We start from the raw sequence: 26014 nt of genomic DNA on the forward strand, positions 1-26014 counted from the left end.
ATTAATGTGAACGGGAAGGAAGAGAGGAGGGTAGGTGGAGGCGAGTGGTTACAAGTGGTTACGAGTCAAAAGCAGTGTTAAAGAGGTGGGCTTTCAGTCTAGATTTAAAGGTGGCCAAGGATGGGGCAAGACGTAGGGGCTCAGGAAGTTTATTCCAGGCGTAGGGTGCAGCGAGACAGAAGGCGCGAAGTCTGGAGTTGGCAGTAGTGGAGAAGGGAACAGATAAGAAGGATTTATCCATGGAGCGGAGTGCACGGGAAGGGGTGTAGGGAAGGACGAGTGTGGAGAGATACTGGGGAGCAGCAGAGTGAATACATTTATAGGTTAGTAGAAGAAGTTTGAACAGGATGCGAAAACGGATAGGGAGCCAGTGAAGGGTCTTGAGGAGAGGGGTAGTATGAGTAAGCCCAGCATCCTGTTTCCAACAGTGGCCAATCTAGGTCACAAATACCTGGCAAGATCCCAAAAAAGAACAAAACATTTTATGCTGCTTATCCCAGAAATAAGCAATGGATTTTTCCCAAGTACATTTTAATAATGTCTGTGGACTTTTCCTTTTAAGAAGCCGTCCAAACATTTTTTAAAACCCCGTTAAGCTAACTGCCTTTACCACATTCTCTGGCAACAAATTCCAGAGCTGAATTATACATTGAGTGAAGAAAAACTCTGATTCATTTTAAAATTACTACTTTGTAGCTTCATTCGATGCCCCCTAGTCCTAGTATTTTTGGAAAGAGTAAACAGACGCTTCACATCTACCTGTTCTACTCCACTCATTATTTTATGGACATCTATCATATCTCCCCTCAGCCATCTTTTCTTCAAGCTGAAGAGTCCTAGCTGCTTTAGCCTTTCCTCATAGGGAAGTAGTCCCATCCCCTTTATCATTTTTGGCTCCCATCTCTGCACCTTTTCTAATTCCACTATATCTTTCTTGAGATGTGTCGAGGTGCCAATACCAAAGCATTATAACGTCCTCATTTTTGTTTGCCATTACTTTCTTAATAATACCCAACATTCTATTTGCTTTCTTAGCCACCACAGCACACTGAGCAGAAGGTTTCAATGTATCATCGACACCTAGATCCCTTTCTTGGTCAGTGACTCCTAACGTGGAACTTTGCATTACGTAGCTATAATTCAGGTTCCTCTTTCCCACATGCATCACTTTGCACTTGCTCACATTAAACGTCATCTGCCATAGATGAAGAGAATGCATTTGTAAATGCACACCTCCTTAAAGATACCCCCAATTAAAAGTTTGAAGGTGGGCTGGTGGGGATACATGCCATTGACATGCATGACAAGAATAGTCAGCAGTGTCAACAGCTATTCTTCATTTCATTTAGATCCAAAGTGACTCAGACTTAAAAATGAGTAAAGATCTCTGCTGTAGTCTAACTGTTGCATCGGTGATATGAAAGCCAGACATCTAGTGGAAGACAGCTGAAGAAAACAGTGTTTACTGGTATTTTGAAATCTTGCAAGGGTAATTATTTGCATGTAGCCACTGAGACATTACATGTTCACACTTACTTTTAATACATATTAACCTCATTTTCTGAATATTAACCAGTTTTAAGTTATGGATTACTTTGCCTAAAAAGTAAATGAATAATCAAATACTTTAAGCACCAAAACTGGTTAAAACTTGCCAACATAGAAACAGAACTGCATCAACATGAGAGGAAGAAAAATTCCCCCCCCCCCCCCCCTCCATAATGAAATACAAAGGGGCTGTAATAATAGGAAGAAATAAACACTTTTCCAAATTCAAATCAAGGTCTGTACACGGCTCATTCATAAATTATCTAGAGATAAGAATGACAATGGAGGTGATTACATTTGTGGATGACAAAGTCATTAAAACAGCACATGATTTAGTCATCTAGGTTTCCCTACTATTGCACCTACTTTATTGGGATCCTCACTGATACTAGTGATTTCTTTCGAATATCTCGGGGTAATAGTGGATACTGCTCTGTCATTCGACCCTCAAACCTTTAGGGTTACCAGATCCCGCTTTCAGTCTCTCCGATTAATACATGCACTGTGCTCCTATCTAGATGAGATATCTTGTGCTATTCTCTTGTATCCCCCCTGGTAGCCCTTAAATTAGACTACTGCAATACAATTTATGCCAGCCTGCAGGCTTCTTCTCTAAGACTTCAAATGATTCAAATACTGCCATAAGGGTCCTTACCAGTGCATACAAATTCAATCATATCACTCCACTGCTTAAACATCATTGGCTTCCCATTGCCTATCATATCCAACATAAGATACTCACTTTAACACACAAGATTTTATACACCAGTATTCCTTCCCACCTTTCCTCCCTCATCACCCCTTATGTTCCATCTCGTTCTTTGCGCTCTTCAGCCCCTCATCGTCTTTCTATTCCAGCAGTTCAAGACTAGAATCAACCCATCATTCAGCATTGTTTTCTATACTGCTCCTTCACTCTGAAACTCACTGCTTTCCTGATATTCGATCCTAAAAATCATACTCTAGGACTTTGATGAAAACCCATCTCTTTGCTCAAGCCTTTCTTGAGAGGGCTGGGGGCTGTCCAGACTAGAAAGAAGGTTATGTATCTTTTTTTTTTTTCTTCCCTAGAAATTATTCCTCTTAACTGTCCTGTCAATTTTGTAGTTCCTTTCCAAATAATCTCTAGTAATTGTAATTTTTGAATTGTAACTGCTTTGATTTTGTTACATTTTTTTGTATCCCACATTTTTCCCCCACTCATGGCAGGCTCAATGCGGCTTATATGGGGCAATAGAGGGTTAAGTGACTTGCCCAGAGTCACAAGGAGCTGCCTATGCCTGAAGTGGGAATCGAACTCAGTTCCTCAGTTCCCCAGGAACAAAGTCCACCACCCTAACCACTAGGCCACTCCTCCACATTTTAATTGGAAAGGTCATATATCAAATTTTAATAAGCAAACAACAAATGATTTTATGGATTTACAGAAAGATTCTGGGAAAATGGACATCTAAACGACAGATGAAACAATATGGAGAAGTGCAAACTGATGCACACAGGGAAAAACAATTCCAACTACAGGTACAAAAAGCTGGGTTCTGAGTTAGGAATCACCAGCCAAGAAAAAGATCATGGAGTTATTGGGAACAATACAGATATTTTCTGCACAGTGTGCCATGGCTACTAAAATAAGATACATAGGGAACAAAACTGAGAATATCACTATGCCTGTAGGAAGAACACTTGCAGGAGGAGGATCTGTTTCACTGCTTGAATCGTCAAGCCTGAAGGTCTGGGATCCATCCATGGCACCCAGGAAGAAATGATGTGGAGAATGATCTGCTAGAGTGGATGAAGGAACAAGCTGCTGTTGTGTGGAGAACAGGTGGAGGTATGCCCAGGTACCAATGGAAGTACACAGCACCAGATGACTGGAGCCACTTATAAGAATTATGGCTGAGAGATCATCAGATATGGGAACACGGGAGGTGTATTTTCAAAGCGCTTAGACTTACAAAGTTCCATAGTAACCTATGGAACTTTGTAAGTCTAAGTGCTTTGAAAATGAGCCCCACAGTGACTCTGTTGAGATGGAAAAGAAGCATGAAGGTCTGCAAGGAATGAAGAATGCCTTGGTAAAACCAACAATATTTAACTTTGAAACTATATAGCTAGGGTTACCTACTTTGGAGCAGTCTGCCTATTCAGTGATAAATTTGGTGGGAGACTGTTCATAATGGCACAAGAACAAAAAGTGGAATCTCTTAAACAGTGGTATGTTATTCTGGAGGACACTATAAGAATGTTTGAGCTAAAGGGAAAACTTTTGTGAAAGATCCTTTCATAAGAAAATGGAAGCTCTGGGGAATTCTATTTTGAAGTGGAATTTATGTCTACTGAATATTCCTTGAGTTCCACCTATTTCCCCATGGGAATTACTGGTATCTAAGAATTTTATGACAGCAGTACTCAAAATTCGTTCCCCTCTTTAGGACTTATTTGCCTTCTGTCATGAAGCAGATTTCTGAGGAGAAAGAACAATCTTCTCAGATATTGTTTGATAGACTGGATCTTACATAATTTATTTTGTTTAATTTACATGCACTTGACATACCTTCTAGAGAGATCAGATACTGATGGCAATATTTTAATTGAAATGCTTTACTGTGGCACTGAAACCAAATAGAGGTCAGATCCTTAAAATGTTTTTCAGAGTAAAAGATACAACTTTCAGCAACAAAATGAACTTGTTAGCTTTCTTGCCTAGTTTGCTGTAATAGTAGCGATTTGTGACCTTGATATAAGTAGGCTCTACTGTGTACAAGCATCTGCAGTCCAGAGTTACTAATTATGTGATTCCTGAAGCAGGCTGGTTAACCGCCAAAAAAACTCAGTTCTGTCTCAAGTCCGGTATTTGAACCTTTCTTCAATAAACTGACTGCCACTTTCTGCTGGGATTCTTCTTTATATGATGGCCAATGTCTAATCCCAAATTAATTATATACAGCTTGTTTTTGATGTGTGCTGTTTTACAGTTATTAAAATGTTCAGAATATTAAGAACACATGTCATACATTTTACAATAGTGATCCCTTCTAGAGCTAAAATTGTAATATCTCAATTCAAATTCACATTGGAATAAGAACAACTTAAAATATCATTTGGAATTAACTGATTATATGCTTTTATTCTGACATTTCACATCACAGGAGAATAGCAATTTGTTATGGTTGTTTTCAAACGTTGCATATCCCACATTGGTAGTATGCCACTAAGTTGTATAACTAATGGTGATTATTAAAATGTATCAATTTACTGCCAAAATCAAATATAATAATGTATGTGTGTAATTTTATTCTTTTGGCCTTAGAGCTCTTTCCCAAAGTAATTTTTATGGTCTGTATAAGGGTAAATAAGGATTGCTAATGACAACTTGTACAGGTGGTGTGTGTCTCACATTAAGACACAAAGAGGGGCAATCGAAAGGGACGCCCAAGTTTTGCTGAGGACGTTCTCGCAAAACGTCCTGATGGAGGGGTGGGAAAACCCATATTATCGAAACAAGATGGACGTCCATCTTTCGTTTCGATAATACGGTAGGGAAAGCCCAAATTTTGAAATTTAGGTCATCCTTAGAGATGGTCATCCTTAGACTTGGTCGTTTCTGATTTTCGGCGAAATGGAAACCAAGGACGCCTATCTCAGAAACAACCAAATGCAACCAAATGGAGTGGAGGTGTGGCCTAGTGGTTAGGGTGGTGGACTTTGGTCCTGGGGAACTGAGGAACTGAGTTTGATTCCCACTTCAGGCACAGGCAGCTCCTTGTGACTCTGGGCAAGTCACTTAACCCTCCATTGCCCCATGTAAGCCGCATTGAGCCTGCCATGAGTGGGAAAGCGCGGGGTACAAATGTAACAAAAAAAACAAAAAAAAGCCCTTTGGTCGTGGGAGGAGCCAGCATTCGTAATGCACTGGTCCCCCTCACATGCCAGGACACCAACCAGGCACCCTAGGGGGCACTGCAGTGGACTTTATAAAATTGCTCCCAGGTACACAGCTCCCTTACCCCCCCCCCCCCAAAAAAAAAACCCCATTACCCACAACTGTACACCACTACCATAGCCCTTACGGGTGAAAGGGAGCACCTAGATGTGAGTACAGTGGTTTGTGGTGGGTTTTGGAGGGCTCACATTTACCACCACAAGTGTAAGGTGGGGGTGGGGGGTGGGCCTGGGTCCGCCTGCCTGAAGTGCACTGCACCCACTAGAACTGCTTCAGGGACCTGCATACTGCTGTGATGGACCAGAGTATGACATTTGAGGCTGGCACAATATATTTTAAAATTTTTCTTTGAGGGTGGGAGGGGGTTAGTGACCACTGGGGGAGTAAGGGGGGGGGTCATCCCCGATTCTCTCCGGTGGTCATCTGGTCAGTTTGGGCACCTTTTTGTGCCTTGGTCATAAGAAAAACAGGACCAGATAAAGTCGTTCAAGTGCTTGTCAGGGACATCCTTTTTTTTTCCATTATGGGTCGAGGACGTCCATGTGTTAGGAACGCCCAAGTCCCGCCTTCGCTACGCCTCCAACACGCACCCGTGAACTTTGGCCGTCCCTGCGACAGAAAGCAGTTGGAGATGTCCAAAATTGGCTTGCGATTATACCAATTTGGACGACCCTGTGGGAAGGACGCCCATCTTCCGATTTGTGTTGAAAGAGGGACAAACCTTCTCTTTCGAAAAAAAGCCTGAAAGTAGTCACATCATTAAAGGAACTTTCCATTCAACTTGATTATAGTATGACGTGAAAGCAAAAGGATATAATCAGATAAAACATATGGCATTTAAGATAATCCCAAATGTTGTTTTAAGTTGTTGTTCTTAGTCCAGCATAAATTCAAATTGAGATGTTATAATTTTTAGCTCTAGAAGAAGTCTCTAATTTATTTCAACTCCATTGTAAAAGTATGTTCTTAATATTATTCTGAACATTTTAAGGGTTGTAAAACAGCACCCACATCAAAGGCAAGCTGTATATATTTAATTTGGGCTGTAGTACGTTACTATAGTGCTTTATATTATTCAGGTCCAACAGTCTAATTACAATAAAGCGAATGCTACATACCTGTAGAAGGTATTCTCCGAGGACAGCAGGCTGATTGTTCTCACTGATGGGTTGACGTCCTCGGCAGCCCCCTCCATCGGAAAGTTTACTAGCAAAGGCCTTTGCTAGTCCTCGCGCGCCCATGCGCACCGCGCATGCGCGGCCGTCTTCCCGCCCGAAACCGGCTCGAGCCGGCCAGTCCAGTATGTAGCAAGACAATACATTTCAAGGGAAGACACAACTCCAAAGGGGAGGCGGGCGGGTTTGTGAGAACAATCAGCCTGCTGTCCTCGGAGAATACCTTCTACAGGTATGTAGCATTCGCTTTCTCCGAGGACAAGCAGGCTGCTTGTTCTCACTGATGGGGTATCCCTAGCCCCCAGGCTCACTCAAAACAACAACCTTGGTCAATTGGGCCTCGCAACGGCGAGGACATAACTGAGATTGACCTAAAAAATTTACCAACTAACTGAGAGTGTAGCCTGGAACAGAACAAACAGGGCCCTCGGGGGGTGGAGTTGGATCCTAAAGCCCAAACAGGTTCTGAAGAACTGACTGCCCGAACCGACTGTCGCGTCGGGTATCCTGCTGTAGGCAGTAATGAGATGTGAATGTGTGGACAGATGACCACGTCGCAGCTTTGCAAATTTCTTCAATGGAGGCTGACTTCAAGTGGGCTACCGACGCAGCCATGGCTCTGACATTATGAGCCGTGACATGACCCTCAAGAGCCAGCCCCGCCTGGGCGTAAGTGAAGGAAATGCAATCTGCTAGCCAATTGGATATGGTGCGTTTTCCTACAGCCACTCCCCTCCTATTGGGATCAAAAGAAACAAACAATTGGGCGGACTGTCTGTGGGGCTGTGTCCGCTCCAGATAGAAGGCCAATGCTCTCTTGCAGTCCAATGTGTGCAGCTGACGTTCAGCAGGGCAGGAATGAGGACGGGGAAAGAATGTTGGCAAGACAATTGACTGATTCAGATGGAACTCCGACACAACCTTTGGCAGGAACTTAGGGTGAGTGCGGAGGACTACTCTGTTGTGATGAAATTTGGTGTAAGGGGCCTGGGCTACCAGGGCCTGAAGCTCACTGACTCTACGAGCTGAAGTAACTGCCACCAAGAAAATGACCTTCCAGGTCAAGTACTTCAGATGGCAGGAATTCAGTGGCTCAAAAGGAGGTTTCATCAGCTGGGTGAGAACGACATTGAGATCCCATGACACTGTAGGAGGCTTGACAGGGGGCTTTGACAAAAGCAAACCTCTCATGAAGCGAACAACTAAAGGCTGTCCTGAGATCGGCTTACCTTCCACACGGTAATGGTATGCACTGATTGCACTAAGGTGAACCCTTACAGAGTTGGTCTTGAGACCAGACTCAGACAAGTGCAGAAGGTATTCAAGCAGGGTCTGTGTAGGACAAGAGCGAGGATCTAGGGCCTTGCTGTCACACCAGACGGCAAACCTCCTCCAATGAAAGAAGTAACTTCTCTTAGTGGAGTCTTTCCTGGAAGCAAGCAAGATGCGGGAGACACCCTCTGACAGACCCAAAGAGGCAAAGTCTACGCCCTCAACATCCAGGTCGTGAGAGCCAGAGACTGGAGGTTGGGATGCAGAAGAGCCCCTTCGTCCTGCGTGATGAGGGTCGGAAAACACTCCAATCTCCACGGTTCTTCGGAGGATAATTCCAGAAGAAGAGGGAACCAGATCTGACGCGGCCAAAAGGGAGCAATCAGAATCATGGTGCCTCGGTCTTGCTTGAGTTTCAACAAAGTCTTCCCCACCAGAGGAATGGGAGGATAAGCATACAGCAGGCCCTCCCCCCAATCCAGGAGGAAGGCATCCGATGCCAGTCTGCCGTGGGCCTGAAGCCTGGAACAGAACTGAGGGACTTTGTGGTTCACTCGAGATGCGAAGAGATCCACCAGGGGGGTGCCCCACGCCTGGAAGATCTGTCGTACCACACGGGAATTGAGCGACCACTCGTGAGGTTGCATAATCCTGCTCAACCTGTCGGCCAGACTGTTGTTTACGCCTGCCAGATATGTGGCTTGGAGCACCATGCCATGCCGGCGAGCCCAGAGCCACATGCTGACGGCTTCCTGACACAGGGGGCGAGATCCGGTGCCCCCCTGCTTGTTGACATAGTACATGGCAACCTGGTTGTCTGTCTGAATTTGGATAATTTGGTGGGACAGCCGATCTCTGAAAGCCTTCAGAGCGTTCCAGACCGCTCGTAACTCCAGAAGATTGATCTGCAGATCGCGTTCCTGGAGGGACCAGCTTCCTTGGGTGTGAAGCCCATCGACATGGGCTCCCCATCCCAGGAGGGACGCATCCGTGGTCAGCACTTTTTGTGGCTGAGGAATTTGGAAGGGACGTCCCAGAGTCAAATTGGACCAAATCGTCCACCAATACAGGGATTTGAGAAAACTCGTGGACAGGTGGATCACGTCCTCTAGACCCCCAGCGGCCTGATACCACTGGGAGGCTAGGGTCCATTGAGCAGATCTCATGTGAAGGCGGGCCATGGGAGTCACATGAACTGTGGAGGCCATGTGGCCCAGCAATCTCAACATCTGCCGAGCTGTGATCTGCTGGGACGCTCGCACCCGTGAGACGAGGGACAACAAGTTGTTGGCTCTCGTCTCTGGGAGATAGGCGCGAGCCGTCCGAGAATCCAGCAGAGCTCCTATGAATTCGAGTCTCTGCATTGGGAGAAGATGGGACTTTGGATAATTTATCACAAACCCCAGTAGCTCCAGGAGGCGAATAGTCATCTGCATGGACTGCAGGGCTCCTGCCTCTGATGTGTTCTTCACCAGCCAATCGTCGAGATATGGGAACACGTGCACCCCCAGCCTGCGAAGTGCCGCTGCTACCACAGCTAGGCACTTTGTGAACACCCTGGGCGCAGAGGCGAGCCCAAAGGGTAGCACACAGTACTGGAAGTGACGTGTGCCCAGCTGAAATCGCAGATACTGTCTGTGAGCTGGCAGTATCGGGATGTGAGTGTAGGCATCCTTCAAGTCCAGAGAGCATAGCCAATCGTTTTGCTGAATCATGGGGAGAAGGGTGCCCAGGGAAAGCATCCTGAACTTTTCTTTTTCGAGATACTTGTTCAGGGCCCTTAGGTCTAGGATGGGACGCATCCCCCCTGTTTTCTTTTCCACAAGGAAGTACCTGGAATAGAATCCCAGCCCTTCTTGCCCGGATGGCACGGGCTCGACCGCCTTGGCGCTGAGAAGGGCGGAGAGTTCCTCTGCAAGTACCTTCTTGTGCTGGAAGCTGTAAGACTGAGCTCCCGGTGGACAATTTGGAGGTGTTGAGGTCAAATTGAGGGTGTACCCCTGCCGGACTATTTGCAGAACCCACTGATCGGAGGTTATGAGAGGCCACCTTTGGTGAAAAGCTTTCAACCTCCCTCCGACTGGCAGGTCGCCCGGCACGGACACTTGGATGTCGGCTATGCTCTGCTGGAGCCAGTCAAAAGCTCGCCCCTTGCTTTTGCTGGGGAGCCGCGGGGCCTTGCTGAGTCGCACGCTGCTGACGAGAGCGAGCGCGCTGGGGCTTAGCCTGGGCCGCAGGCTGTCGGGAAGGAGGATTGTACCTACGCTTGCCAGAAGAGTAGGGAACAGTCTTCCTTCCCCCGAAAAAATCGTCTACCTGTAGAGGTAGAAGCTGAAGGCTGCCGGCGGGCGAATTTGTCGAATGCGGTGTCCCGCTGGTGGAGAGACTCTACCACCTGTTCGACTTTTTCACCAAAAATATTGTCCGCACGGCAAGGCGAGTCTGCAATCCGCTGCTGGATTCTATTCTCCAGGTCGGCGGCACGCAGCCATGAGAGCCTGCGCATCACCACACCTTGAGCAGCGGCCCTGGACGCAACATCAAAAGTGTCATAAACTCCTCTGGCCAGGAATTTTCTGCACGCCTTCAGCTGCCTGACCACCTCCTGAAAAGGCTTGGCTTGCTCAGGGGGAAGAGCATCAACCAAGCCCGCCAACTGCCGCACATTGTTCCGCATGTGTATGCTCGTGTAGAGCTGGTAAGACTGGATTTTGGACACGAGCATAGAGGAATGGTAGGCCTTCCTCCCAAAGGAGTCTAAGGTTCTAGCGTCCTTGCCCGGGGGCGCCGAAGCATGTTCCCTAGAACTCTTAGCCTTCTTTAGGGCCAAATCCACAACTCCAGAGTCATGAGGCAACTGAGTGCGCATCAGCTCTGGGTCCCCATGGATCCGGTACTGGGACTCAATCTTCTTGGGAATGTGGGGATTACTTAGTGGCTTGGTCCAGTTCGCAAGCAATGTCTTTTTCAGGACATGGTGCAAGGGAACAGTGGACGCTTCCTTAGGTGGAGAAGGATAGTCCAGGAGCTCAAACATTTCAGCCCTGGGCTCGTCCTCCACAACCACCGGGAAGGGGATGGCCGTAGACATCTCCCGGACAAAGGAAGCAAAAGACAGACTCTCAGGAGGGGAAAGCTGTCTTTCAGGAGAGGGAGTGGGATCGGAAGGAAGACCCTCAGACTCCTCGTCAGAGAAATATTTGGGGTCTTCTTCCTCTTCCCACGAGGCCTCACCCTCGGTGTCAGACACAAGTTCACGAACCTGTGTCTGCAACCTCGCCCTGCTCGACTCTGTGGAACCACGTCCACGATGGGGGCGTCGAGAGGTAGACTCCCTGGCCCGCGTCGGCGAAGCTCCCTCCGCCGACGTAGTCGGGGAGCCTTCCTGGGAGGTGGCCGCGGTCGGCACCGCACGCGGTACCGACGTCGGGGACCTCAACCTGGGCGATGGGCCAGCCGGCGCCATGCTCGACGGTACCGGAGGCGCAAGCACCGCCGGTACCGGAGGGGTAGGGCGCAACAGCTCTCCCAGAATCTCTGGGAGAACGGCCCGGAGGCTCTCGTTCAGAGTGGCTGCAGAAAAAGGCTGAGAGGTCGATGCAGGCGTCGACGTCAGAACCTGTTCCGGGCGAGGAGGCTGTTCCGGGCTGTCCAGAGTGGAGCGCATCGACACCTCCTGAACAGAGGGTGAGCGGTCCTCTCGGTGCCGATGCCTGCTGGGTGCCGAATCCCTCGGCGATCCAGAGCTCTCGGTGCCGAGACGGGGAGGAGACCGGTGTCGATGCTTCTTCGACTTCTTCCGAAGCATGTCACCGGAGCTCCCCGGCACCGACGAGGAGGACGTAGAATCCATCCGTCGCTTCCTCGGGGCCGAGACCGAAGAGGGTCGATCCCGGGGGGGCTGTACCGCAGGAGCCCTCAGGGTGGGAGGAGACCCACCCGAAGGCTCACCGCCACCAGCAGGGGAATGGACAGCCCTCACCTGCACTCCTGACGATGCACCTCCGTCCGACGACATCAGCAGACGAAGTCTCGGTACCACCGACGTCGATGCAGTCGCCCGATGCCTCGGCGCCGATGCAGAGGTCCGATGCCTCGATGCAGTCGATGGAGCGGCAGCCAAGGAAGATGGTCCGGACGCTGACGACGTCGATGCACTCGATGCCTCCGGTGCCGATGCCGACGAAGAGCCCGAGAACAAAACGTTCCACTGGGCTAATCTCGCTACCTGAGTCCGCCTTTGAAGCAGGGAACACAGACTGCAGTTCTGAGGGCGGTGCTCGGCCCCCAGACACTGAAGACACGACGAGTGTCGATCAGTGAGCGAGATTACCCGGGCACACTGGGTGCACTTCTTGAAGCCGCTGGAAGGCTTCGATGTCATGGGCGGAAAAATCACGCCGGCGAAGTCAAAAGCCGAAATGGCGAAAATTGAAGCACTAAAATTTAAAGGGAGAAAATCTCGACCGAGGCCAAACTAGGCCTACCCCGACAACGAAAGAAAACTTACGGGGCAAAAACTGAGAAAAATACGGGAAGGGCAGAAAACCCGAAAGGGTCTTCCGGAACACTTCCGGAGCGCTTCCCGAACTTTTTTTTAATGAAAAAGAGTGAAAAACACGTCGAAACGGACGCGCGAGGTCGACTCTCTGGGGCACGAACGGCGTAACACGACTGTACCGAGCGCGGACGAAAGAAGACTGGCCGGCTTGAGCCGGTTTCGGGCGGGAAGACGGCCGCGCATGCGCGGTGCGCATGGGCGCGCGAGGACTAGCAAAGGCCTTTGCTAGTAAACTTTCCGATGGAGGGGGCTGCCGAGGACGTCAACCCATCAGTGAGAACAAGCAGCCTGCTTGTCCTCGGAGAAACTGGTTTATTACAGAATCTGTGTATGAACATCAAAAACGTTTCACACTCAAAATATTCAAGGTTAATTAATATAGATTTAAATTTGTATATTTTTATTTACCTTGTCTATGTGCATGTGTTATTAATTTTGTTTAGAAATACATCTTATGTATTGTATGTCAACAAACATTGAGGTATTTGTATTTTTACTGTATTGTAGACAAAAACTTGTGCGCTCATGCAGGCATAGGCTGAAACGTTGCTATGTTGAGCTTATGAGCTGCATAATAAAGTGAATTTTAACATACTACTGCAATTTGCTCCTGCTTCTCAGCTCTTTTGTATCTGAGTTTTGTCTATTGGAATTCTTCTCTTTTGGTTTAGAGAATGACACGGGGATGGGGACAGAGCCCACAGGGACAAACTTGAGTTTGTCCCAGGGTCATTTCCTACTTTGAAGCCTGTTAATGAACTGGACTGCTATTTATCTTTGAGTGATGCCTACAAAGATATTTTGATTTTTGGGAAAAACAAGCAGACATACTGGCCACAACTAGCAAACTTTGCATTGGGGATCCTGTATATCCTGCTACCAACACACCTTGTAAGACAACTTCTACTCCAGGAAACACTGTGGAAGACAGGAGAGCTAGATTGAATCCTGAGATTGTTGATTTGTTATTCATCCACAGATTAAAAAACAATAACAGTCCTTCATAGGGCATATTTTTCCCCTCTAGGGAATATAGAGCAGGTTGTATTTTATACCACTGGACATTTTAACAGTGTGAATTAGGATTCCTTGGTGTAGTAGAAATCATCTGCTGTTGGGATTGGAAGGGTAGAGGGTGGTGTTGGGAAGGAAGGTTATTATAGCTGCTCATGGTTGTTATTGTTTTCCATTTGTAATTTATAAACAACAGTTGCACAGCATATCGTTCCTTTTTATACTTTAATAAAAAGATTTAAATATAAAATCATAAGTGTTGAAGACTTCTGCAGATGAGGACAGAGCCCACGCGGCGGGGACAAACTTTGTCCCTGTGTCATTCTCTATTTTGGACTGATTATTCTGGATTGTGTATTTATCAGGGCTGTGGAGCTGCAATTGGGAGCAATTTTGGGTGGAATTGGAGTCGCTAAAAACATATCAAGTTCGACTTCAGTTTCAAAATAAATATATATATATATATATATACACATACACACACATATATCTTTGTCCTGAATCTAAAGTTATATTTACCAATACTTTATATCCAGAACCAAAAAAAAAAAAACTTAGGGGTCCTTCTACCAAGCTGCAGTAAAAGGGGCCCTGCGCTAGCGGTGGGGGCCTTTTTTACTGCAACAGTAAAAAGGCTAAAATGTGGTAAGATTTCACTCACGACGTGGCTATACGAGGGGGAGCACTTACCAACACCCATCCAAGGTGAGGTAAGGGGTCCCGCTCTAACCTGGCAGTAACCAGGTAGTGTGCAGCGCTGCCTAATTATTGCTGGGTTAGGGCCTGCAGAAATATTTTTTGAATATTTCCACTAGCACCAGAAATGCCACGCGCTGGGGGTGGAACTACTTGGCGCTCACATTGGGCCAGCAGTATCTCCAGATTGGCATGTGGTGGGCTTACTGCCGCTTTGTAAAAGGGCCACTTAAAGCCTAAGATCAGCAATCAGGAGTCAGCCAACAGAAAAAATAGAGGAGTTGGAATCAAAGGGAGCAGGAACAACTCCACAGCCCTGATTATTATATTGTTATATATGATGACATAATCTGATCTGATATGAACTCTTATTAGAGGTAAGCAGAACAGAAATGCAAAAATTAAATTACATTAAAATAAAATCATGTTTGCATCAAGGGTCAATTTTGATAGCGATTAACCTCCCCTCCCCCGTTTATTAAGCCGTGCTAGTGGCTACAGTGCAACATTCTTAATATTCAGATTCAGTAATCTCTGAGATACTTCAAATTTTTTGGATAATTTATATTCTGCTAGTCATAAAGTTTCCAAGCAAAGTGAAGGATTTCATACTTAGAAAGCCACATGAATATCAAGAAATTAAAAAATGAGAGCAGGGCAAGAAAAACCCATGAAACCAAGTCACTTGGGTTCCTAATTTGGCACCTGGAGTCTAAAATAAAAAAAAAAAAAAAGCAACAAAAAACAACAACAAAAAAACAGAGATATAGGGAAAAAAAACAAAGAAAATAAAAATAGAAAGACAGAGTAAAATAAGAAAAAAAAACAAAAGAGCAAAACAGCAACAAGTGAGAGAAAGAAAAAAAAAAAACAAAAGAGCAAAACAGCAACAAGTGAGAGAAAGAAAAAAAAAAAAACATGTCTTCGTTGTTTAAGTTTTCTAAATATATTTACAACCCTGAAAAATCTTTGGCTTGAGAAATCTTTTCCCCCCCATTTACAAAACCACGCTAGCAGCTGTCATTCGATAATGCCGACAAAGCCCATTTTCTTTGAATAGGCTGCATTGGGCATTGCCATGCGCTTTGTAAACGGGGTTTTTTTTGTAAATGGGGGGTTTCTGTTTTTCAAGCATCACTAAATAATTATTTTTTTTATACTGGCTTTTAAGCATTGAAGGCTGGTTCTGGATGGGATCTTTGTGAAAAGAGGAAGGACCTTTGTTTTTATTTAAGATTAGTCTCTAGGAGAGTAGCTGTTTTTTTACTACCTGATGTGTGTTTGAGTGCTGTACTTTGCATCTATTCTAATTGATTGATTGACTGCTCTAGAGTGTTTGGTTGCTTTCCTGTTATTTTATGGCGTTCTTTTCTGCTTTCTTTGTGTTATATATTTTCACTGTAAACCGTTTCAACTTGGTTCAATGATAAGCAGTATAGTAAACTGAACAAACAATATACGATCTCAGAGTCTTGCTGGTCTATTGATCAAAATTTAAACTATAAACCAACAGAAATCATACTTTCAATATTAATGGAGCCTCAGCGAGCACATAATTAGATACTGATATATAACTACTGAATTGCTTTTAAAATTGGTGCACTAGCGACTACTATGGGTTTTACAGAATTATGTAGAACAAATAGCACCAGAAAGTCAGATTAGAACATTAAGGTGAGCTTAGAAAGGTTAGGCACCATTGACACATGGCTGGTCTTATGGACAACCCATTTTTCACATCCAAGGTGGTTGGCCCAGTTGGCCCTTCCCCCCAGCTTGTTGTCCGGAGGGTGAACATTGCAGCGTCTCAGCTATATACTCTCCTCTATTGCTAGAGCAATGTCATGCTTTGAATTGTGAGATCCACACCTCAACACTGGCCCAGAAGCAGAGGAAGAGGGTATGAGCTACTTGCTGTCCTTCACCTAACAAGCCAAAACTGGAAGTGGTAAGGGAAGAGGGTAACAAGGGGATGTTCAAAATCAGACAAGAGTAGGTTAGGAGTAAGGGGGATTAATATTTAAATGAGAGAAGGGCTCAGTCAGGAGGATAGGTGCAAGCAGATCTGTTCCTCTTCCTTCTGATTACAGATTCCCCCTTCTTTGCCTTAAACCTTCCTTCAGCTCCTAGCTCCACCCTCTTCTCTATTGTTACTCCATCTCCCTTTTCAAACATACTCCACCTCCCTTCTCAAATATATCCCCACCTCTATTCTATATCTCCCTCCTTCTCCCCTGCATCAATCATTAAGGTCCATTTCTCTCAACAAATGAACCAAATACATTAACTAGACACACAAAGCATCAGAAAATGACTATAGAGTAAATCAAATGTATAATATTTAACAAGAGAATAGGGCTCTTCAGCTTGGAGAAAAGACAGCTAAGGGAAGATATAATAGAGGTCTATAAAATAATGAGTGGAATGGGTAGACATGAACCACTTATTTACTCTTTCTAAAAATAATAGAACTAGGGGGAACCCAATAAAGCTACAAAGTAGTAAACTGAAAACAAATTTGAGAAAATATTTCTTCACATGTAAATAGACTCTGGAATTTGTTGCCAGAGAATGTGGTAATCCACAAATCACCTGTTTGAAACAATCTATGGAAAGAGCCAAAACACAGAGTCCACACTCACTATTCATCAATGTATCACCCCCCTTAATTCCACATCACTCATACATATATTCACAGAAATATGTACTCCCAACATATGTCTTTGTGCTTTACTACTGCCCTTAAGCTTCCCATTGTCTCCTTCCAATGTTTCAATGTTGATGTCCCATTGTAATATTCCTAACGATAGTTCGATTCTCGCATAACATGTACAATGTAACCCATAACCAAGCTGTACAACTGTATTTCCACTATTCATATCTTATTGTAAGCCACACTGAACCCGCAAAGAGGTGGGAAAATGTGGGATACAAATGCAATAAATTAAAAAAAAAAAAAAAATTAGCTTAGCAGGGTTTTAAAAACGTTTGGATAACTTCCTAAAAGAAATGTCCATAAGCCATTATTAAGATGGACTTGGGGGAAAATCCACTGCTTATTTCTAGGATAAGCAGTATAAAATGTAATGCTTTGGGATCTTGAAAGAACTGTATCCTGGATCGGCCACTGTTGGAAACAGGATGCTGGGCCTGATGAACCTTTTATCTGTCCGAGTATGGCAACACTTATGTACTTATGCTATATTAATACTACAAAATTCTTTTAACTCATGTAACAGAACCTTCCTTTGAGCTGCCACAGGAAACTGGGGATGATAAGGACTTGCATTGTCACTACCATCTCATTCTGTAGCATCAACATGACCCTACCCTACTCCAATTTATCCTCCCTGGGAAGGCTATGTGATCATGCTTTGAAAAGAAATCCGCCCCATGAGCTCCAACTGGGCTGAGATAGAACATCCCTAGAGCCCGAGGACCTCTAGAAGCCCCTCTGCCGGAGCTCTGGGAAAGAGACAGACCGTGCCTCCCCCATATCTTTCACTAACTTCTCCAGATCAACCTCGAACAACAAGCACCCCCCTAAAGGGAAGCTGAGGAGCTTCTTGGAGGCTGCAGCCAGTGCCACCTCACCACAGATGCAGCCACGGACCAGTAAGAAAGGCAGACCAGATTATAAAGAATGTCCACCAGGAATGCCATCTGAATTGATCATGTGGCTTCCACCAAAGCATAGCCAATCTAGACAGTGAAATACATGCACTCCCAGCCCTTTGTAAGTACACTGTAAACACTGCTAAGCATTGGTAAAACACACTATGTCAGTACCAAGTCATAAGGCTGAATAGAGCACTAGGAGAAATTAGACCTTACCTGCTAATTTGCTTTCCTTTAGTCCCTATGGACGGGCTCACCTTCTACCGCCTGCTGGAGACTAAGAAAATACTAGGGCTTGGGTCACATGGCCAGGCCTCTTATTGGTTCTCTAGAGTCAGAGGTTTCTCAGTCTCCACCTGCTGGAAGGCGTGCACAACTACTACTACTACTACTTAACATTTCTAGAGCACTACTAGGGTTACGCAGCGCTGTACAGTTTAACAATGAAGGACAGTCCCTGCTCAAGGAGCTTACAATCTAAAGGACGAAATGTCAAGTTGGGGCAGTCTAGCTTTCCTGAGAAAAGGTATGGTGGTTAGGTGCCAAAGGCGACACTGAACAACCCATCAGTCCAACCCTGGGCCAGTCCGGAGAGAAGCTAAGGAAGCAATCTTTAACAAGATACTTACCAAAGCTTGTGTTCACGACGAAGAAAGAAGCGTGCCTGCCTTCTTGACATACAGAAAGCATAATCAATCCCTTGAATTTAGGGGTGGGAAAAACTGTGCCTAGGAAAAAAAGAAAAAAAACACACACATTTGTGCTCCTTGCAAGTTCCTTCCTTTTCCACAGTGCAAACTATTAAAGTAGAAGGACAAAAAAAAGATTTTGCAGTCTGATAGCATCCATCATAATGTCCCAACACTGTAGATATATTACATATTGAAATATGGGGGGGGGGGGGGGGGTTGTTACTACCTGATATCATCTTTCTGGTACTGTAAAGCAACCAATCTAATTTAGGGGGTTTTTTGTGCTTTTTTTTTTTTTACTCCACTTGCTTTTCCTTCCTTCCCCAAGGACCTCATTTCCTTCCAGTACCAGCCTACCTTAAATAGCAGTTGTAAAATATGATTGAAAAACTTCTATCATATCAATTAATCACTAAACGTCCTTATAACTAGTCTAGTCTGGTGTGCGACTTACAAAAGAAATTAACTATCCTGCTGGTGTATCTCACTGAAGACTGTACCAGACGGGGACCACCACATCAGATTCCTCTAGGCAGGACAGAGAACATCACATCACAAAGTTAAATCGGTTGATGCTCAATTCAATACTCAGATTTAGCTATTTAGTGATGGTATGCAATGATTTTCAGACAGCTGTTTTGCAGATACACACCAGTGAGGCTTCTACTCTGTCTGACCTAGTTAACACTACAGGCCACAGACAATTTGTGCTGGAAATTCACTCAGGTCCATTTCAACTGGCTGGGTATTAACCAAGCAAAGTGATAAAAATAAAACAACAGGCATAAAAAGGAAGCCTTATCTGGGACCTGACTTACCAACATTTTTTTCTCTGTACACACAGAATGAGGGGGAGGGAGGAGGAGCCTTAGTAAATCAGGCACCTTGTGACATTACAAGGCCAGCTAACCTTTGGTCTGCATCGACAGATTAAAATGCTGCAGAAAATCCACCAGGGTGGTGCTGGCAGGTTATTGGTAGCTTGTTACCATCCAGTAAGATCATGGGACCTAGTTTTGATAATGTAACTATTTGCATTATAACAAGACATGGGTGATATCACATTAGATTAACTACAGGGTATGCTCTTCTATTGAGGATAATAGAAGACCAAAGATTAAGGACCACAAAAAAAATCAGTTAACTAAGAAACAATATTCTTAAAGTCCTCTCTTGCATTAAATGAAAAGCAAAATTTCCATTTTTCTACAGTGTTCTGAATAACACTTTGTCAAGAAAGAACTGAAGGAAAGAAGAGAACAAGGACAAAGCTTGCAATTCACTTACCATTCTGCCCAAACACATAAAATGAGTTCAAGGGAAACTTAGTTCAGTGGTTCAAATAAAGCTCCGTTAGTGCATCACGACTAAAACATACATTCCAAAACAGTAAGGAGAAATCTCCAGCCTAGCAAATTTGGATGCCTTAAAAAAATTTTTCCCTTTTAATGGGAACTAAACAAATTCTCAAAAGGCGAAATTATGTCTTGATAATTTTCTTTTCTTTAGTCAGAACACTGTTCTGAACCAATGGGTGTTATCCCTTCCTACAAGCAGGTAGAGAGAACTGAAACCTGCATGTGACATGACCAACATAAGCAGAGGTGCTCCCTGGAACAATCAAGTATGCATCTGCCCAAGCAGCAGAAGGTCCCTTTGAAATGCACCCATGCCTCATCAACCACTGCAGCTGCAGTGATAATCAAGCACACAAAAGACCACAGAGTGGAACTCGCTACCCTCAATATACCAGATATAGCCATATCACAGGAGCCCATATGGCTGCCAATCACAAAATGATTTTTTTTTAAAGCACTGAAAAGGAAGCACAGAGTACACCCACCAGAACCCTGGGCCATGGTTTTCCAAGGGCAGGACTTCAGAACAGAAAACTATCAGGTAAAACAAGTTCTCCTTTCTTAGCATCAGCTCACTGTTCTGAACCAATGGGATGTACCGAAGCAGATCTACTGGGAACGGGACGACGAGGCTCCCTAAATAACAACTCTGCCAAAGCTCAAGCAGGCGCTGGCCAGCAAATCCTATCTGTGGTGCTTAGCAAACAAATGAAGTGATGACCAAGTTATCACCCTGGCCACCCTGCAGGTCTCCTCAGGGGATACCACCCAAGAAGCAACCTAAAACCTAGTAGAGCAGCCTTTTAGCCCAAGGCATTGGACGATTCTTGTTGATGTAAGTGGGCTTGGTAGCCACCTCAAAATGGAGACCTTCAAGGCTGGCTGGCCCTTCCGAGGGCTATGGAAAAGTACAAGAAGGTGGTCTAACAGATAAAACTTGTTCCTCTCCTGGAGTTACGTGAGCAGCGTCCTTCGGACATCCAGCTTGTCAAACACTGAACCCTCCAGCCACGATCCCTGTGTTACCATGGAAGGCAAACCTCCTGATTCACATGGAACGGAGACACCACCTTCAGAAGGATGGTACTGTGTGCTAGGACACGGAATCCTCTGAGAAGGAGAGATAGGAATCCTGACACGACCTGCAATTCAGAAACCCTCCTAGCAGAGGTTATGGCCACCAAAAACACTGTGTTCAGGGTTAGATCCTTACTGGAAGCCAACCACAGGGGCCAAAACGGAGCCTCAGATTACGGCCGGAGGACCAAATTGAGGTTCCAAGAAGGAAAACAAGGTCAAAGAAGGTGGCGTAGATGCACTACCCCTGAGCTACCTCTCCAAGCAAAGCCAGAGAGATGCCCTTCCTTTTTTTCTCACTTTTGTGAAGAAGTATCCTGCTGGCACACCGCAGATCTGATTCACATGGGTAGGAAATTTGAAGCTCACTCACGTTCGCGTGCCGTTTGTCGACATCTGTTTTGTGACTCAAGACTTGTTACTCTCAAGGCAAGATTGTATCTTTCCATCAGATAATTGATACATTTGGATTCTGACATTACAACTAGACCCCTGAAGCAAACAGTTTCACCAGGGGCATCCAATCCCGACCATTAGGCCACCTGAGGCGGAACTCTTTCGGGAGCATCTCCTCCCTTCTTTCCTCCTCCCCGTTCCCCAAGTTTACCTTTTTACGTTTTTTTAAAAGCTGATGGCAGCAGCAAGTCCCATACACTGCCCTGCGACCGGCACCCGCCTCTTTCCTTTACTGTGGCCACCTCTCTGATGTAACTTCCTGTTTCCTCAGAGGCAGCTGTAGTAGAGGCCGGTGCCAGCGGAAGGCAGTGTATGGGAATCGCTGCAGCTGCTTTTAAACATAAAAAGAGGATAAGATCGAAAAATGGGGTGGAGGAAGGAAGGGGGGAGATACCAGAACTTGGCCTGGGGCGAGGGGCTGCATCTCAGCCCTGCCTCAGGCGACATCTTGCCTTGGTCCACCCCTTGGTTTTGCTGAAACATGGAACATGTCGGGTCCAACTAATAAAGTGTAGTTGTGACACCCCCACTCTTGAAGGCTCTTTGTGCTTCTTTTGGCTACATGCTTTCGATTGTATGCTTTTGAACCCCCTTCTCCCTTGTGCTCTTTTCCCTTCTCCTGAAAGCTGGGCAACGCAGCCACCTGGACTCTCAGGGAGCTCAAGGCCAGCCCCTGTTCCAGGCACTGCTGCAGAAAACTCAAAACGTCAGGTACCCGAGCCCTCCAGGGAGATAAGGACCATACCTCACACCAGGGTTCAAACACACACCAGACCTTGACATAAGCCAGAGACGTAGAGGACTTCCTGGAGTGAAACAGGGTAGAAAGCTCTGCAGGGAAAAACCAGCACTTCTCTAATCGTCACCTCTTAATGGCCATACCGTAAGCCAAAACATGTTTCATCAAAATAGGATCGAAATAGACATAATTGTCTCCATTTTTTTAAAAAGGGGTTTTGCCAGGGATGATTTATCAGAGGTTCTGATAAAAATGAGACTTTCATACAAATAAGAAAATGTATTACTTTGATAGATAGTTGGGTGGGTTAAGCATAAGTAGAAGATTAAAAGGGAGAAAACAAAATTCTTGATAGTGGGTACCTTTGACCTCAGCTAGAGTACTCAACCATTTAAGACAGATAATGAATCAAACCCATTTGACTCTTCCTCTTGATCTTAGGGGTGCAAATAGATAGCCAACTATTGATGAAAAATCAAGTGAATAAAATAATAAAACAATCTTTTATGCTATTGTGAAAACTGAGATCAGGAAGTATTTTGGTTGTTCAGGTCACTAATACTATCATGACTGGACTACTGCAATGTTGTCTATTCTAGGTGTTCAAAGGCAGTAATTAGAAAATAGCAAACAATCCAAAACAGTAATTAGGCCGATATATTCCCAGCCAATAGGAAGGGCAGAAGACAAGAATCAAACCAACAATTATTACTATATGTACATTTTGTAAATACTTTTGTTATTTCTTATAATACACAACCTTAAAAAAAACAAAAACAAAACACAACTCCTCACTTTCTCAACTGGTCTGTTGAACTCTAGCCAATATTTCACAAAACTTATCCAAAAGGTAGACCAAAGGAAGACCCTGCTTCATACCACAGAGGGTCCATTCTGTGCATAACAATTTCAGAAGATTTTCACCCAAAGTTGGCAGCCTTTCCTCATCTCTCCATCACCCTAAATCTTTCATTCTTCGTTCACACATTTTGTGCCACCTATTCCACCTTCTAGGACAGTGGGAGCCTATCCCTACTTCCCTAACATTCCTTCTGGAACAAGATGATGCAACCTGCAATTACTATTATTGTTAAAGCTCCTGCACCAGTAGTAATTGTGTTGCCCGGAAGAAGTGCCATTGCAGAAGCTTTAGTAATGGTTATCATAAGTCAGCAGAGCCAGTAGAGGTGCTTGAAGCAGAAGAGATGGGCTCACACTGCTCTCATGCCATTTTTCTCTATTTGGTCCTGAATTATCTTCTAGCCAGTTGGTTTTGCCTCCACTGCCTCCATTATATGCAAATATATCTCATGAACATTCACTGGGGTTATCTCGAAAACCAGACTAGATGGGGTACTCCAGGTACAACTTGAGAAACACTGCTCAGGAGTACAAAGGGGATTGAAAAGACAGAAGGAAGGCAATCACGCAGGTGAGTAGCAGTGAAAATACAGGATAGCATGAAGTTGTGGGGAGGGACAGAAGAAAGTGAAAATATCACAAGGAGGGGAATAAAGAGTCAAGCGGCTGTAGTAGAAACCATGTGAAGCAAAAGAAAAGAGTGGTACCGAGAATTAAAGTTCTTCCTCTACCATGCTGTCTACTAGAGATGTGCATCACAAAGAAAAAAATGGGAGGGGGGGGGATTAGACTTTCCCCCCAACTTTTGGATTTTTTTTAGGTTCTTCATATATTTGTTCACAAAAAAATAACACATTTAAATATGAGCTGATTAACCTAATTAGTATCATTTCAAAGGTTAACACAAATTAAATTTAGTGTGCACCAACCTCCAAATTCTATAAGTGGTGCCTTAAGTTGTGTGTGCTAATTTGGCTGCACAGCAAAACTGCATGCACAACTTACTTAACAAGCCCAACAGCAAGGATAATTGGTACTTAACCAATTAGTGGCACTAATCGGATTTAATTAGAATTTACATGCACAATTTTCTAGGCTTATTCTATAATGTGGTGTGCATAAATTCTAATGCACGAAGTCAAAAAGGGGCTGTGGCCATGGGTATGGAATAGGTACGTTTAAAAAAAAAAACTGTCTGCACTATTATGGAATACACCCGGCATTTAGGCCTGGTTTTAGGTGGCCTACCTGGGTGTGCCTACATTTTAGTAGCAAGAACGGTAGCTAAGCATGTTTTATAAACTACGCCTGACTTTAGGCATCGATTATAGAATCCTGCTAAGCACGTGGTTTTTCGGCGCTGATTTTTAAAGGTGCCATTTATAGAATTTGGCCCTAGTCCCCCCATTTTCTATAAATGGTGCCTTATGTTGTACAAGCTAATTTGGTCACATGGCCAAACTGCACACACAACTTAGTTAGCAAGCCAAATCAGCGCCGATAACTGGCACTTAACCAATTAGCAGCACTAATTGACTTTAATTAGAATTTACACACAAAACTTTCTAGGTGTATTCTATAATACGGTGTGCGTAAATTCTAATGCACGCAGCCAAGATAGGGCGTGGCCATGAGCGGCTCATGGGCATTTCAAAAATCTATGTGAACTATTATGGAATACACCTGATCTACACCTAAGTTAGGTGCAGATATTTAGGCCTGGTTTTAGGTAGCCTAAATGGGTTTGCCTAAATTTTAGATCCAGGAACAGCCGCTAAGCTTACACCTAACCTTAGGCACAAATTATAGAATCGTGCTAAGCGCGTGTTTTTTTGGCACCGATTTTTAAGGCACCATTTATAGAATTTGGCCCTCAATTTTTTTAAAGCACACTAATAAACCAAACGTGCACTACTGAACCTTCCAAACCTACTACCTGCTGGCACAAAGACTAGACACACTGCATACTAGCAGAATACTCCAGGACAAAGTTGCACTCTGCTCATTAGCGCCCAAAAATCCACTTACCACTAACATGCAGACTATTTATACACAGGCATCCATTCTTCACATAAAAAGACAGGTCTCAGGACTTTAAAGCATGCTCCAACATAGCAAATGAAGAGAAGGACTATACCAGAGTCTCCTTTTACAAAGCTGTGGTAGAAAGTGGCCTTAGCGCACTCTTACATGAGTCTTTCCTGCGTGCCAAGGCCATTTCTATCACAGACAGAAAATGGTCAATTTTCCATTTTCCAAATTAATGGCCATACGCTAATGTTAGACAACTTAGTATATGGCCAAAATTTCTGCCGGTGCTTCAAAAATCATACAACAAAATCCAAAACTTCTTTGTTGAATTTTAAGCACAACAAGCTCCAATGCACAGCTTTTAAATTTTTAAATTATGAACGCTAGTATAAAAACACCGTGTTTAGGACACCGCCGCCATCTTGTCTAAGGCATGAAGTCAGCAGGCTATGTTAACTTGATCAGTAGGTAAGATTTTGATTGTTTTTTCAGAAGTAAAGTTATTTTCAATGAGGAAAGGGACGGTTTAATACCTTTTACCCATATTTCCTAGGGGCCCTCCTTGAAAAAGCTTGTTGTGAAACACGTGCCGTGTTGGAGCACTGTGTCACGGCTGTGGCCGTGCCCTTATGTTCAGACCTACCATTTCTCTGTATCTAGCTCTGTGACCTCTCCAGCCTGCCTTTTTCCCTATTGTTGTTCTTCCTGTTAGCCAAGCCTCAGTTTGGTCTCCCTGCTTCTGCTTCATTTTCTACTTGTGACATCATCAGCCTACTCCTTTATAAAAACCCAGGGAGCTTTCCTACAGTACCTTTGCAAGAGGTCTCTTCATCTTGTGTTACCTGTTTAGATCATATCCATGCTTGGCTTTGTTCCTGAGTGTTTTGCTCCTGAAGGTCTGTGCTGTGTTCCTCTGAAACTTGTGTTTCAATGCTTTGCTTTGTTTCTGTGTGTTTGCTTTTGTACCTTGATC

General features: G+C 44.6%; 1 protein-coding gene across 3 annotated transcripts in view; it reads right to left on the bottom strand.

The window, feature by feature from the left end:
• NAA60 (N(alpha)-acetyltransferase 60, NatF catalytic subunit) overlaps nt 1–26014 on the bottom strand; it is a 95969-nt gene that overhangs the window by 65035 nt on the left and 4920 nt on the right. For 2 of the 3 annotated variants that reach the window (XM_030211403.1, XM_030211404.1), the window contains exon 2: nt 18457–18555. The exons of the other annotated variant lie outside the window; for it this stretch is intronic. The gene's annotated coding sequence lies outside the window, so the exon portion shown is untranslated. The remainder of the gene's footprint in view (nt 1–18456; nt 18556–26014) is intronic. 3 annotated transcript variants of the gene reach the window in all.

This window comes from Microcaecilia unicolor, chromosome 8 (assembly GCF_901765095.1).
Source record: "Microcaecilia unicolor chromosome 8, aMicUni1.1, whole genome shotgun sequence".
Taxonomy (NCBI): domain Eukaryota; kingdom Metazoa; phylum Chordata; class Amphibia; order Gymnophiona; family Siphonopidae; genus Microcaecilia; species Microcaecilia unicolor.